Source organism: Dama dama, chromosome 28 (genome assembly GCF_033118175.1).
Source record: "Dama dama isolate Ldn47 chromosome 28, ASM3311817v1, whole genome shotgun sequence".
Classification (NCBI taxonomy): domain Eukaryota; kingdom Metazoa; phylum Chordata; class Mammalia; order Artiodactyla; family Cervidae; genus Dama; species Dama dama.
In genome coordinates, this window is record NC_083708.1 from 54,713,188 (window position 1) to 54,726,325 (window position 13,138).

Below are 13,138 nucleotides of genomic sequence, written 5' to 3' on the forward strand. Positions count from 1 at the left end.
GACACATTTTACTTGCAATGCTGACTTGGCTGCTCACTAATTGTGACTTTGAAGAAACCTCTCAAGCTTTTTGAATATGTTTCATCACTAGTCAAATGAAACTAAATACTTCCCTCATATCTGTGAGTCTAATTCTGTTTTGTTATATACATTTGTTTGTTGTATTTTTTAGATTCCACCTATAAGATATCATACAGTATTTGTCTTTGACTCATTTCACTTAGAGAGCCTAATACTCGCTAGGTTTAAGGGTTACCAGTGGGGAGAAAGGAGGGGAGATAAGGGGGAGAGAGAAAGGATTAAGAGACACAAACTACTATGTATAAAATACATAAGCATCAAGAAAATACTGTATAGCACAGGGAAATACAGGCCATTACTTTGAAACAACTTTAAGTGGAGTATAATCCATAAAAATATTGAATACTATGTTGTACACCTGAAACTAATATAATATTGTAAATACTTCAAGAAAAAAAATACTTGCATAAAAGTACTGCTCTGAGAAAAAAGGGAGAAAAAAGCACACTGTCTGATAATATAGGACAATGTTTACTTCCCTTTGCTTGACCATGCCAAGGACTCACTAGGACCCTCTGAGACAGAGTATGCCTTTTCCTTGGTCTACCAAGGGTCTGTCCCCAAGGGTAAAACGCTGGTAGCCCAGGAAGTAGTGGCAAAGTCTGACTTCACAGTGCAGAAACTGGCTAATCTCTTTTTCCCTAGGAAACTGAAGGATCAAATGTTTTCAGTTTATCTCCACCCAAATTATCTCCACCCAGCCTTCCTAGTTAAGGAGTGGCCAAGGTGTGATACAGGCAAAATCTCTTATAATTACCGTACTTGACTTTTGTCATGGCTAGCAGAACTCTTTATGGACAGAAGTGAAGACAAAACATCCAGTCCCCACCAAAGGCTCCCAAACCCAAGGTATAATCAGGCTACCAAAAATTTAAAGATGTGGTAGAGATATTTGAATTATTCAGAATTAATACTTAATGTAGTGCTTCCCTGGCGGCGCAGTGGTAAAGAATACACTTCACGATGCAGGAGGCACAGGTTCGATCCCTGGGTTGGGAAGATCCCCTGGAGGAGGAAATGGCAGCCCACTCCAGTATTCCGGCCTGGGAAATCCCAGAGACAGAGAAGCCTGGGGGGGCGCTATAGTCCATGGAGTTGCAAAGGGGTCGGACACTACCGAGCAGCTAGACACCAACAAACAGTGTATTTTAATACTCAGTTGACACCACAAACCACAAATGTATAGAATCTATGTAGAAAGAGAGAAAAAAAACAATCAAGGTGAAAGATTAAAAAGCTAATTGGTTGTTGAAACAGAGGTACACACCACACACACACACACACAAGAAATCCTCATTGAATGGAGCGTTTGTGGGTACATATGATAGCCCAGTGCTTACAATCATAAACTGATCCACAGATAGTGTCGATAAGATAGTTTAACTATCTCTCAAAACTTGACAGTATTTAATAGTAAAGAAATGTAAGCCAAAGAAAAAGAAATAGCTAATTATTATTTTCATAACTTAATTTCCTTTTTTTACCCAAATTCCCTTTCTGTTCACTTCCACAACCTGCTGAAAGTTATTTTATTTTTAAGAAACTGTTCTAGCAGCCTACCTTTCTAAAACTGCATAGGTTTACAAAACCCATTTCTTTCCTATTTTCTAAATAGCTGCAGGCAGAATCATGAAAATTATAGAAAAACACAATCTTCTACTTTATCTTGATATGCATTCTATATTGTGTCACCAGTGGGAAAAATAATATCTTGCCTTCATGCACAGTTCAGCATATAAAAGGCAATCTATTTGAATAACTATGCAAAGAGCTACAGCTAAGCAATAAAATGCAAGTCAAGAAAGTATCTATACCCCATCCTTTTATGAATGTTTTAAAATGGGAGCAGTATACTTCTAGTCTGATCACAAGAGTCATTAAAGTTACAATCCTAGCCAGACTCATGTTGTGCTGGGCAAAATATTGTGAAAAAGCTTAAAGTTTGTTTTTCAACTTCCAATACTTGGCCTTCTCAGCTTTTACTAAGTAATATGATACAGAGTGTTGTCATGACTTCTATATTGTAGAATTCTAAAAGGGAGTTCCTATTTATTTGGAACCATGATAGCTCAGTTGGCAAAGAATCCACCTGCAATGGAGGAGACCCCAGTTGATTCCTGGGTTGGGGAGATCCGCCCAAGAAGGGGTAGGCTACCTGGTCCAGTATTCTAGGACTTCCCTGGTGGCTCAGCTGGTAAAGAATCCACCTGCAATGCAGGGGACCTGGGTTCAACCCCTGGGTTGGGAAGATCCCCTGGAGAAGGAAAAGACTACCCACTCCAGTATTCTGGCCTGGAGAATTCTATGGACTGTATAGTCCCTGGGGTCACAAAGATTTGGACATGGCTGAATGACTTTCACTTCACTTTACTTTTTTATCATACTTTCATTATGGCGTGTTATCTAATTCCTTTCTTTAATTTGGAGGGCAGTCATTGAGGTTTGCTTGAAATGATTTATTTAAATAATTTATTTTTATAAAACTGTCTGTCTTAGATATTTCTCAGGGAATGTTCGTTCTAATTTAGCTGTAGGGATCTTAAAGATGAAAAAAAAAGAAAAGCTAATCTTGTAGTTTTAATTAAAAAAAAAAAAAAAGACATTCATACAAAACAATTACATTACATAGTGTTAGATAACCTAAGGGGCTTCCCAAGTGGCTCAGTGGTCGAGAATCCACCTGTCACTGACTCGATGGACATGAATTTGAGCGAACTCCGGGAATTGGTGATGGACAGGGAAGCCTGGCGGGCTGCAGTCCATGGGGTCGCAAAGAGTCAGACACGACTGAGCAACTGAACTGAACTGAACTGCCAGTGTAGGAGGCGCAAGAGATGTGGGTTCGATCATTGGTTGGGGAAGATCCCCTGCAGAAGGAAATGGCAACCCGCTCCAGTATTTTTACCTGGAGAATCCCATGGACAGAGGAGCCCGGTGGGCTACAGTCCGTGGGGTCGCAGACTGAGCAGTTGAGCATACACAGCGGATGATAACCTAAGATCATCTTGAGAGAAGTACCGTTTCCATTTTACCTCACATACTTTTCATGGCACTCTCAGGGAACATTTGAAAATTGCTTATCAGTCTTTAGAAATAAACAGAAGCATGATTGATCCAAACTTCTCTGATGAGTGTTGGGAGGGAGACTCAAAAGGAAGGCGATATATGTATCCATACAGCTGAGGCATGTTGTTGAATAGCAGAAACGAACGTTAACACTATAAAATAATTGTACTCTAATTAAAAATAAAACAAAACCAGAAACTTCTCTCTTAAGTAGCACTTTCTCACGCAATCTCATCAGATTGGGTATCATTTGTCAAAAATCTTGAGGGACACTGGAATGTAAAACAAGAAAACAATTTGCTTCAGAGAAATCTGAATGGAATAGCTTTTGTGCATATTTGGAAATAGCATTTCCACTGCTTAATAAGATATAAGTTAAAATTATTTTACATGACTATCAGTGGAAGGGCTGCTTTTCCCAGGCACAATCTAAACTCCCTCTTTTAATGATCTTTTGGTCCCATCACTGCTGGCATCCCACCTCCTTTGTAGCAGTCCTGCTTGTGCCACAAAGTTTGAAATCTTGCCAGATATACTGGTATCTTTTTAAAAAATCCTCACTGTACTTAAGTATTCCTTCATAGAAAAGCCAAAATTCCTGGACATGAGCCAACCCCAGATGGTTTTGCCTAAATATTTGCTTTAGTGTAAAAATCTTTAGTTAGCAAATTGTTATATATAAGAAAAGAGGGTAGAGTCTAGGGCAGAGGTCTCTAAGCTCACACTTAAATCAGTGGTCAGTTTAAACTTGGACACACAGTAGAATATGCTGGAAGTCTTTTAGAAATACTGATGCCTTGCTCCTACCTGTAACGTTTTGATATAATTAGTCTGGGGTGCAATCTGTAGATCACATTCTTTCTTTTCTTAAGTCCAGGTGATTTAATTGTGCCCCAGCTCTGGGGGCAACTGACTTGCCCTGTAGCTTTTACACACTTTGAGATGGGCCCAAATAATACTTTCCTAGTTCTTTGCTCACTTAAATTTTTTTTTAATAAATGATAATTGCTCACAAGTCTCCTTCCCACCCCCATCCCTCATAACCCCAGGAAAAAATGAAATGGTTGCCTCTATCTCATGATTTTTCATAAAGCTTTAGACATGTCTACAATAGGGAAATGTACAGGAAAGGATATTCATCTTGATTATGTTAATCCTCCTTAGCCAAGAAATGGGAAGTTGAGATCATCCCTCTGGATCAACAGAGATATGTTTATCATTGCCTTAAAATTGTTTGGAGGTAATTTGAATACATCCTTCGGGTTTGTAAAAGATTCATGAAATGCACTATATTTCCCTGTGGGTCACTCTATACCATGTAGAATACTAAAGGCTGTGACTTTGCTTTTTATTTTTCCAAATGCTATTATTTCAGAGTTCTCAGTGATTCAGTATGAGTACATCAATTTAACTCTATAATAGTCATCATGGTTTTGCCTCTTCATGGAAAATATTTTCAGCTGTATCTCTTCAGCAAGGCTTTAAAATAAATGGTAAGTTTCAAACAAATAATAATAGTGCTTTGTCATATCTTCACAAGAAAAATTTAGAAAATGCTTATGAGGTTTGATTGATTCTTATTGGACACTTGTGCACTAAATAAATATGTTCAGGGCCCTTTTGCATGGGCTAAAATGAGGCAAGAGGTATTTCCAGAGATTTAATAGCACTGATGTTGGTTAGTGACTTCTGATATTTTCAGTATTGGAAGTCTTCTTTAGATATACATAATCAATGTTGCAAATTTAATTTATTGGCTACATCAAGAACTCTAGAGCTTGTTATTCTTCTTTCTTTAACAATTCTTAAACATTTTTTAAAATATATTTAAATACTTAGTAATAAAAATAATAATAGTTAATGTACTGTTAGTAATAATAGCAGGTAACAGTTTGCCAGAAATATGCTAAACATGGTATGGAATTATTTTAATTAAGTCTTCTGAAGCTCAGTAAGGTGAGAATTTTGTTATCCTTTCTTCCTAAATGTGGAAATGGGGTTGCCTAGGTTAAGTGGATTTCCCTCAGTGACACAGAACATAAACTGTAAGAGCTAGGATTCACACTTAGGTTGATTATCTCCAGAATCCATGCTTATTATAATGTAACAAAATTAACACCAGAGTTTAGTCAAGTGTGTGACATTTAAACATCCTGAAGAAAAGTTTAAAATCCAGTCAGGTGCTCGCTTCGGCAGCACATATACTAAAATCGGAACGACACAGAGAAGATTAGCATGGCCCCTGCGCAAGGATGACACGCAGATTCGTGAAGCGTTCCATGTTTTTAGACATACAGATGGCTAACAAACACATGAAAAGATGCTCAACATCACTCATTATCAGAGAAATGCAAATCAAAACCACAACGAGGTACCATTACACGCCAGTCAGGATGGCTGCTATCCAAAAGTCTACAAGCAATAAATGCTGGAGAGGGTGTGGAGAAAAGGGAACCCTCTTAAACTGTTGGTGGGAATGCAAACTAGTACAGCCGCTATGGAGAACAGTGTGGAGATTCCTTAAAAAACTGGAAATAGAACTGCCATATGACCCAGCAATCCCACTTCTGGGCATACACACTGAGGAAACCAGATTTCTGAAAGAGACACGTGCACCCCAATGTTCATCGCAGCACTGTTTATAATAGCCAGGACATGGAAGCAACCTAGATGCCCATCAGCAGATGAATGGATAAGGAAGCTGTGGTACATATACACCATGGAATATTACTCAGCCATTAAAAAGAATTCATTTGAATCAGTTCTATTGAGATGGATGAAGCTGGAGCCCCTTATACAGAGTGAAGTAAGCCAGAAAGATAAAGACCAATACAGTATACTAATGCATATATATGGAATTTAGAAAGATGGTAACGATAACCCTATATGCAAAACAGAAAAAGAGACACAGATGTACAGAATAGACTTTTGGACTCTGTGGGAGAAGGCGAGGGTGGGATGTTCTGAGAGAACAGCATTGAAACAAATATACTATCAAGGGTGAAACAGATCACCAGCCCAGGTTGGATGCATGAGACAAGTGCTCAGGGCTGGTGCACTGGGAAGACCCAGAGGGATGGGGTGGAGAGGGAGGCGGGAGGGGGGATCGGGATGGGGAACACATGTAAATCCATGGCTGATTCATGTCAATGTATGGCAAAACCCACTACAGTATTATAAAGTAATTAGCCTCCAACTAATAAAAATAAATAAAGAAATAAATAAATAAAATCCAGTCAGTAGTTATTGGCCAGTGTAATGTGCTATCCAGATATTTAGAAATGTGAATGCATATTGATTTTATTTTATTTTTAACCAAAAACTTGGTGCCATTTACATGCATCTTTCTTTTTACATAAATGGATTTACAATTAGCAAAATCCAAAATGTTTTCAGAGTAAGTATATCAATGTTTGAATATGAAAGACTATGTGAATTACTACCATCTAGATATTAATTAATGAGTCTTTCTTTTCTTAAAAATTTTGAATAGGTTAAATATAAGGAGAATACTCATTGCCTATTTTGAGTTTAACCCTTATATCCATCCTTTATCTTCTAACTTACAATCACACTAGTACCAAGGGTCAGGCTCTTTATAACATCAAGCTCTTTATAACAGGCTCTTTATAACATCAAGCCCATAACTGTTTTCTTTCAAGGATATCCCATAAATACCCCCAAACAACACTTAGGTTTTCCTAGTAGCTACATTCACAAGGTGATAAGTGTTCTGATATGCTAAGGCAATACCTAAAATTGAACAATTTCCTTGTAAATAACTGTCATTCCATAATTGCAGATAGAAACCGGCATACTTTTTAGATGAAATGTCTATAAACTGTCTATAAATTCTACGAAGATGAGTTACCATTTAAAAGTGAATATATGGCAATTTGGATACAGTTTGAAAAACATATTGGAAATATTAATAAATATAAATAGAATTACAAAGATAAAAGATGCCCCCAAATCAGAGAAAATGAGGGGATAGTCAAGGGTGCCAAAAATACAAAAACATGCACACACACATATACACCTACGTATAAACACATCCATATATGTTAGGAACACTCATGTAGGATTATGTAGTCTTTTGATGAGAATAAAGAAGCATGTGACTCTAATAGCTAAACCTGAATGGATATTTACTGTTGATGTCTGTACATAATAGCTATCGATATGGATGACATTGGTGGACTCAGTGTGTGGTGTCTTTTTATTCATTATGGTAATTCTATGAAGCAGATATTATTATCATCCTCAGTCCACAAATGGGAAAGACAACTTGCAGAGCAACTGAGCAACATAGCCAATGTCTTACAGCCTTGGTGGCTGTGTTTGACTCTGAAGCACCTGACACTTTCCTAAATACAACATTGTGTGTGTGTGCGTGTGTGTGTGGGTGTGAGTCACTCAGTCGTGTCTGACTCTTTGCGGCACCATGGACTGTAGTCTGCCAGGCTCCTCTATGCATGGGACTAGCCAGTCAAGAATACTGCATGGGTTGCCATTTCCTTCTCCAGGGAAATACCACATTAACTGGAATTAATTGCTTTTCTTTTTTCTTTTGCTTTCCTGGTTCTAAATGGCCTCTTGCCTGAAGAGGCGAGAAATCCAGGTATATATCTATAGAATCTTGCCATAAATGTTTTCCAGAATCATAGAATATAATTATCTTACATTCTCTGTTATATGGTTTAAAAGACTGTTATGTTAAAAAAATTGTTTTATTCTAAATGACCCTTATTTCAGGCTTATTTAGTCATTTTTTTTTTTTCAATTTCCAATGATAAGTAAAGGTTAGTAGCTTACAGTTCTCAAATTAGAAGTATAACTTTAAAATTCTGAAAGAAGATTCAATAAAACTCAATGAGCACCATTAAATATTTTGAAAAGTGAAAAAATTAAGAAAAATGGTTTATCTTCTTAGTATGTGTTCTAAAAACCATCTGGACTTAGTCTTTCAGGTGCTGGGAGGCATGATGCTTCATTGCATTTGAGAAAAAAGTATAAATGGCATAGAATATGAGAAAACTTACAAGCAACTTAAAATTTTAGAGAGTAAAAAAGACTATATTAATACATAGAATCATGAATTCATTCATGCATGTGCATGTTCAGCTGTGTCTTGACTCTTTGTGACCCCATGGACCATAGCTCCCCAGGCTCCTCTGTCCACGGGATTTCCCAGGCAAGAATACTGGAGTAGGTTGCCATTTCCTCCTTCAGGGGATCTTCCCCACCCAGGGCTAGAACCCGAGTCTCCTGTGTCTCCTGAATTATAGGCAGATTCATTAGCAGCCAGTTCCCAAATGATACTGACGATGCTGGTAGATCTAGGGACCATATTTTAGTAACCAATGAATTGGATGACCTCTAAGTTCTCTATTATGTCTAACATTCTGACTTTTCTATGGGAAAATGTCAAAATATTTCCCCCAAATTTCCTTCAACAATATTCTAATCTTGACCTTTTCACATTTCTATACATAAATAATAAAATAGACACATCCTTATACTGGACACTCATCTGCTTCATAGTGTTAGAAAACCTTTTTTTTAAGGAGAATGAAACCTACACTGTACCTAATCTATTCTCTTTTGTCTATTGTTCTTATTATTGACGTTTTAACAGATATGAAGAAAGAGAAGTTAACTTTCTCAAAAGCCTGCTAGTGAAAATCTCTCAGGTTTAACTCAAGTTCTTTTCTCCTGGGTCACTAAATTATGCTTTAGTTCAATCTTGTTTTAGAGATGTGCCTGATATTATATCTTCTACGGAGGAAGGATTTTGAAATTATTTTGGTATCTCTCTATGCTCTAGATATGAATAGATTCAAATCTGAATCAACACAACAATCTCAAGGTGCAATTTTTCTGGGTAATAGTGTGAACACAATGATACCAACCGTCAGAATAATTATCATCACAGCCCAGCATAGTCGTTTGAATGTGTATCTGATGTGTCAGCTTTGATATGAGTTCTGGGTATACATATCAGTTCCATAATGCTTTTTTTTTCCCTTTCAAAAAGACAAGTTCAACAAGAGCTCTTTAGCAGTCATGAGGCTGGGACAAGGTTATATAGTTGCCTGATATCTCAGCCGCTCTCTTGTCACCTGGCTCTTACTGCAATACTTAGCAAATAATTGTCAGCAAGGAGCTGGAAGAGGAATCCAAGGGCAGACCTGCATACCAGGAGTGCTCCTCTTCATGGCAGCTGCAGCATTCAGGACGCTCTGGTCAGTTTGCTTACAGCAGATCCAAATTACCTTTTGCACATGTATAGGTCAACATGAAAATATTACATTGCATTTTGCCCTTTTTACAATCACTCCACACAAATTGTTGATGTCTGAATTTACTCCATCTTATTTTTACATGAGGAACACAGGTATAATTTAAGACACTGTCTCATCAGGGGAAGAGTCTTTTTATCTCCTAATATTCTGAGGCAGCTGTGAGATTTTGCTTATGCAGCCCCATATCCTGGGCTGGCTCTGCCAGCAGGGCTGAGTGGGAGGGGTACCACCCTCCCAGGAAGTTAGAAAGTAAGAAAGCCTTGTGCCTTCAACCAGTCTTTATGTTGCCCTGTACTTGATTTGACATTGCTGCACTCCACTCGGGCTCCTGAGTGCTAACTTGGACATTTATTCTTAACATTTGGTGTCCGTGGGTTTCTGTCTGGCCTTTGCCATAATTGTCTGCTGCTGGTAACTTGGTGGAATTCCTGATTATAAATAACACTCTAATAAATAATGAAAAATGAAAAGTAAAAACTGATTGCTGGTGATTTCAGACACACTGTGATAGTTTGGGAGGGGGAAGTAAATAGGTTCTGACCTCAGAATGGTGGCACAAATTGCAAAGAGTCAAGGGTAATGACAGTTCCACTCATGTTGCTCTGTGTCAGGATATACACATATTAGATTATCATCACATGAGTAAAAACACGGTAATTGCCTGGCATGGAGCAAATGTTTAATAAGTGAGGCCAATTACCATGCTTATCCAATTAGGTATATAAACTTATTTGTGATGAAAGTCCTCTATAATCAGGCTAAATATCACCTCTGGGCACAGCCCATGCTTCAGCCAAACATGTTTCCTGCAAAGGCCCCTGGACCAGGATGCTCCCATTCCCTTTGTGGTGGTCACATGCATCCTGAACATTCTGGTCCTGCAAAAGTTCTTCTTCCTTCTTAACTGGACAGCCCTCTACCTCCTGTCAATGGCCCCCAGGACATTTTGTTCTTCTCTTACAGACATTTAAATAGGGTTTTCCGAACTGACTAGTTCACTTCTCAGCTCTACCACAAACTAGCTCTGTGAAATTCATTTAGCACTTCTGAGTCAAAGTTTTCTTATCTGAAAAAAATGGGGTATTAATACCTGCCACACAAGGAATTAAAATTAAGGTTTATAAATTATCTGCATAGAGCACAATAAACAGATGTTGTTTATTATTAAGAATAATGGATATGAATAATGAATGACTCAATGGGCATGAATTTGAGCAAACTCCAGCAGATAGTGAAAGACAGAGAAGCCTGGCATGCTGCAGTCCATGGGGTCACAAAGAATCAGACATGACTTAGTGACTGAACAACAAGTTATTAAGAAAAGCACAGTAGGGCTTGATTATAAAGATTATCATAGAGAGTGGCAGTACTAAATAAAGTAGAGAATTGACTGAGTGGATCTTCTAATTTAAAACCCTGGGCAGATTCCTCTTCATGTTCGAACTGTACTAGTTAGAGAATTATTATCTCTGATTATCAGCATATCAAAGGTAAATCTAGTCATAAGTGTGCATGCATATGTGTACAGACACATGATTTTATGACTTTTATTGTACTAGGGAAAAATTCATATCTGAAAATATTTCCCTTCTATACTTTCATGAATATTCTAGCAGTTAATTTAAGAGTGATGGACATTCAGTCTACAGCTTCCTATAAGGTTTATGATTCCAAGCCCTTTGGGGATATAACACGGAGCTAATAAGCACAGAGCACCTGTGGGCAACTGTTAGACCTTTCTCCTGAGCGGTTTTTCATAGAGAGATGGCCGAGGGAGAAAGCATGATGACAGAGTATGCAGAGGCTTGGGACAAAGAAGGCAAGAACTCAACATTTGCACACTTCAAGTTTTGTCCAAAAATGCTCCGATATCCCTCCTGAGGATAACATCCTGCCTGGTTGAGTATTTGTGAATTGCTTCATCCCCTTGGCATTCTATTTCCAAGAGGAAGGCCCTATTTACTTAAACCTTTTCATCTTATCTTATATTTGAACTTTAGGTACACAGGTTTGCATGAATGGTCCTTGACTTTTGATGCACTAGTTTCATTGGTCTAAGCATGGTCCACCTCTACACATATAGTTACTTAAATAACTTAATACTGTAATAAGAACCCATGAACCCAACATCTCAAAGACCTAATTATGAATCTGTTATTATCTTGGTCTTTATCAAAATTTAAATAAATATATATATTACACCATGACCACCTGAGCACCAAAGAATTGATGCCTTTGAATTGTAGTGCAGGAGAAGACTCTTGAGAGTCCCTTGGACTGCAAGGAGATCAAGCCAGTCAGTCCTAAAGGAAATCAATCATCAGAAGGACTAATGCTGAAGTTGAAGCTCCAATACTTTGGGCACCTGATATGAACAGCCGACTCATTGGAGAAGACTCCAATGCTCAGAAAGAGTGTGGGGAGGAGGTGAAGGGGATGACAGAGGATGAGATGGTTGGATGGCATCATCGACTCAATGGACGTGAGTTTGAGCAAACTCTGGGAGGTGGTGAAGGACAGGGAAGCTTGGCACACTATAAGTCCATGAAGTAACAAAGAGTTGGACACAGCTTAGAGACTGAACAACCTGATAATATAGTTGACAATAGACAAATGACTTATGTCTTCCTACTGCCCACAATCCTCCTTGGGGGCACTGACCCCTGTCTACTTCCTGTGATCCTAGTGGTCTGCCAATCCAAAGAACCCACACAACTAGCTTTAGCTCTCAATGACCTCAACCCATGCATTGATTTTTTTCCCCCTTGTTGTCACTTATCTGCCTTTTGACCTTATCTGCACCCTAGTCACCTACAAGTACTTAGGAGAGAGATGGTGGTAGTATGGAGCAGTTCACAGTGGTGGAGTTGGTAAGGAGAATCAGATGATGGATATATTTGAAAGACAGAGGCAACACTATTTACATTGAATAGGAGTAACGTGTGAGATAAGGAGGCAGAGCAGTAAAGAATGGCTTGAAGGATGGAGCAGTTGAAAAATAGGAATGCTCTACAGGCATTCTACATCCTAACAGGCAAGGATACTAATACTGGAAGAGGAGTCTGTTTGGGGCTAGGTAGAAATCAGTTCATTTTTGGAGGTGTTAACCCTGGGGGCTGTTAGATATCTTTTGATACCCAAGTGGAGGTGGCAAGTAGTCTGATCAATGGGTGTGTGGCTTAGAACACACAGAAGCTGGGGTGTAAGTTGGGAGGCGCAGCATGTAGATGACAGGCTGAGCCACGGAACCAGATGGGATCATCAGGAATGAATGGAGATAGAGAAGAGGACCAAAGACAAACCTGGGGCAATTCTGAGTCCAGGGAAATGAAGACCCACCCAAGGAGATCAAAGAGTAGGAAGAAGGTGGTGTTTCCTAGGAGGTGGGGACAAGGGGGCTCCACACAGGAAGGAGTTAGCAACTCTGTCCAAGTCACTGATCAGTCATGGAATACGAGAGCTGGGAATTGACCAGGAGTGGACTTGATAAGAGCTGTTTGACAGAATCAGTGTGAGTAATAACGATCAATATTGTATTAGGTTCATAGTTGCTGTTTAGTTTCTAAGTCGTGTCCCGCTCTTTGTGACCCCATAAACTACAACATGCCAATCTTCCCCGTCCTTCACTATCTCTCAGAGTTTGCTTAGACTCATGTCCATTATGTCGATGATGCCATCCAATCATC

The 13,138-nt window shown here is 38.7% G+C and overlaps 1 non-coding gene across 1 annotated transcript; it reads left to right on the forward strand.

Annotated features, from left to right (window-relative positions):
* Positions 1–5,327: 5,327 nt before the first annotated feature.
* Positions 5,328–5,434, forward strand: LOC133048350 (U6 spliceosomal RNA). Its single transcript, XR_009691012.1, has one exon. It is a non-coding gene; the product is annotated as a U6 spliceosomal RNA (small nuclear RNA).
* The last annotated feature ends 7,704 nt before the right edge of the window (positions 5,435–13,138 follow it).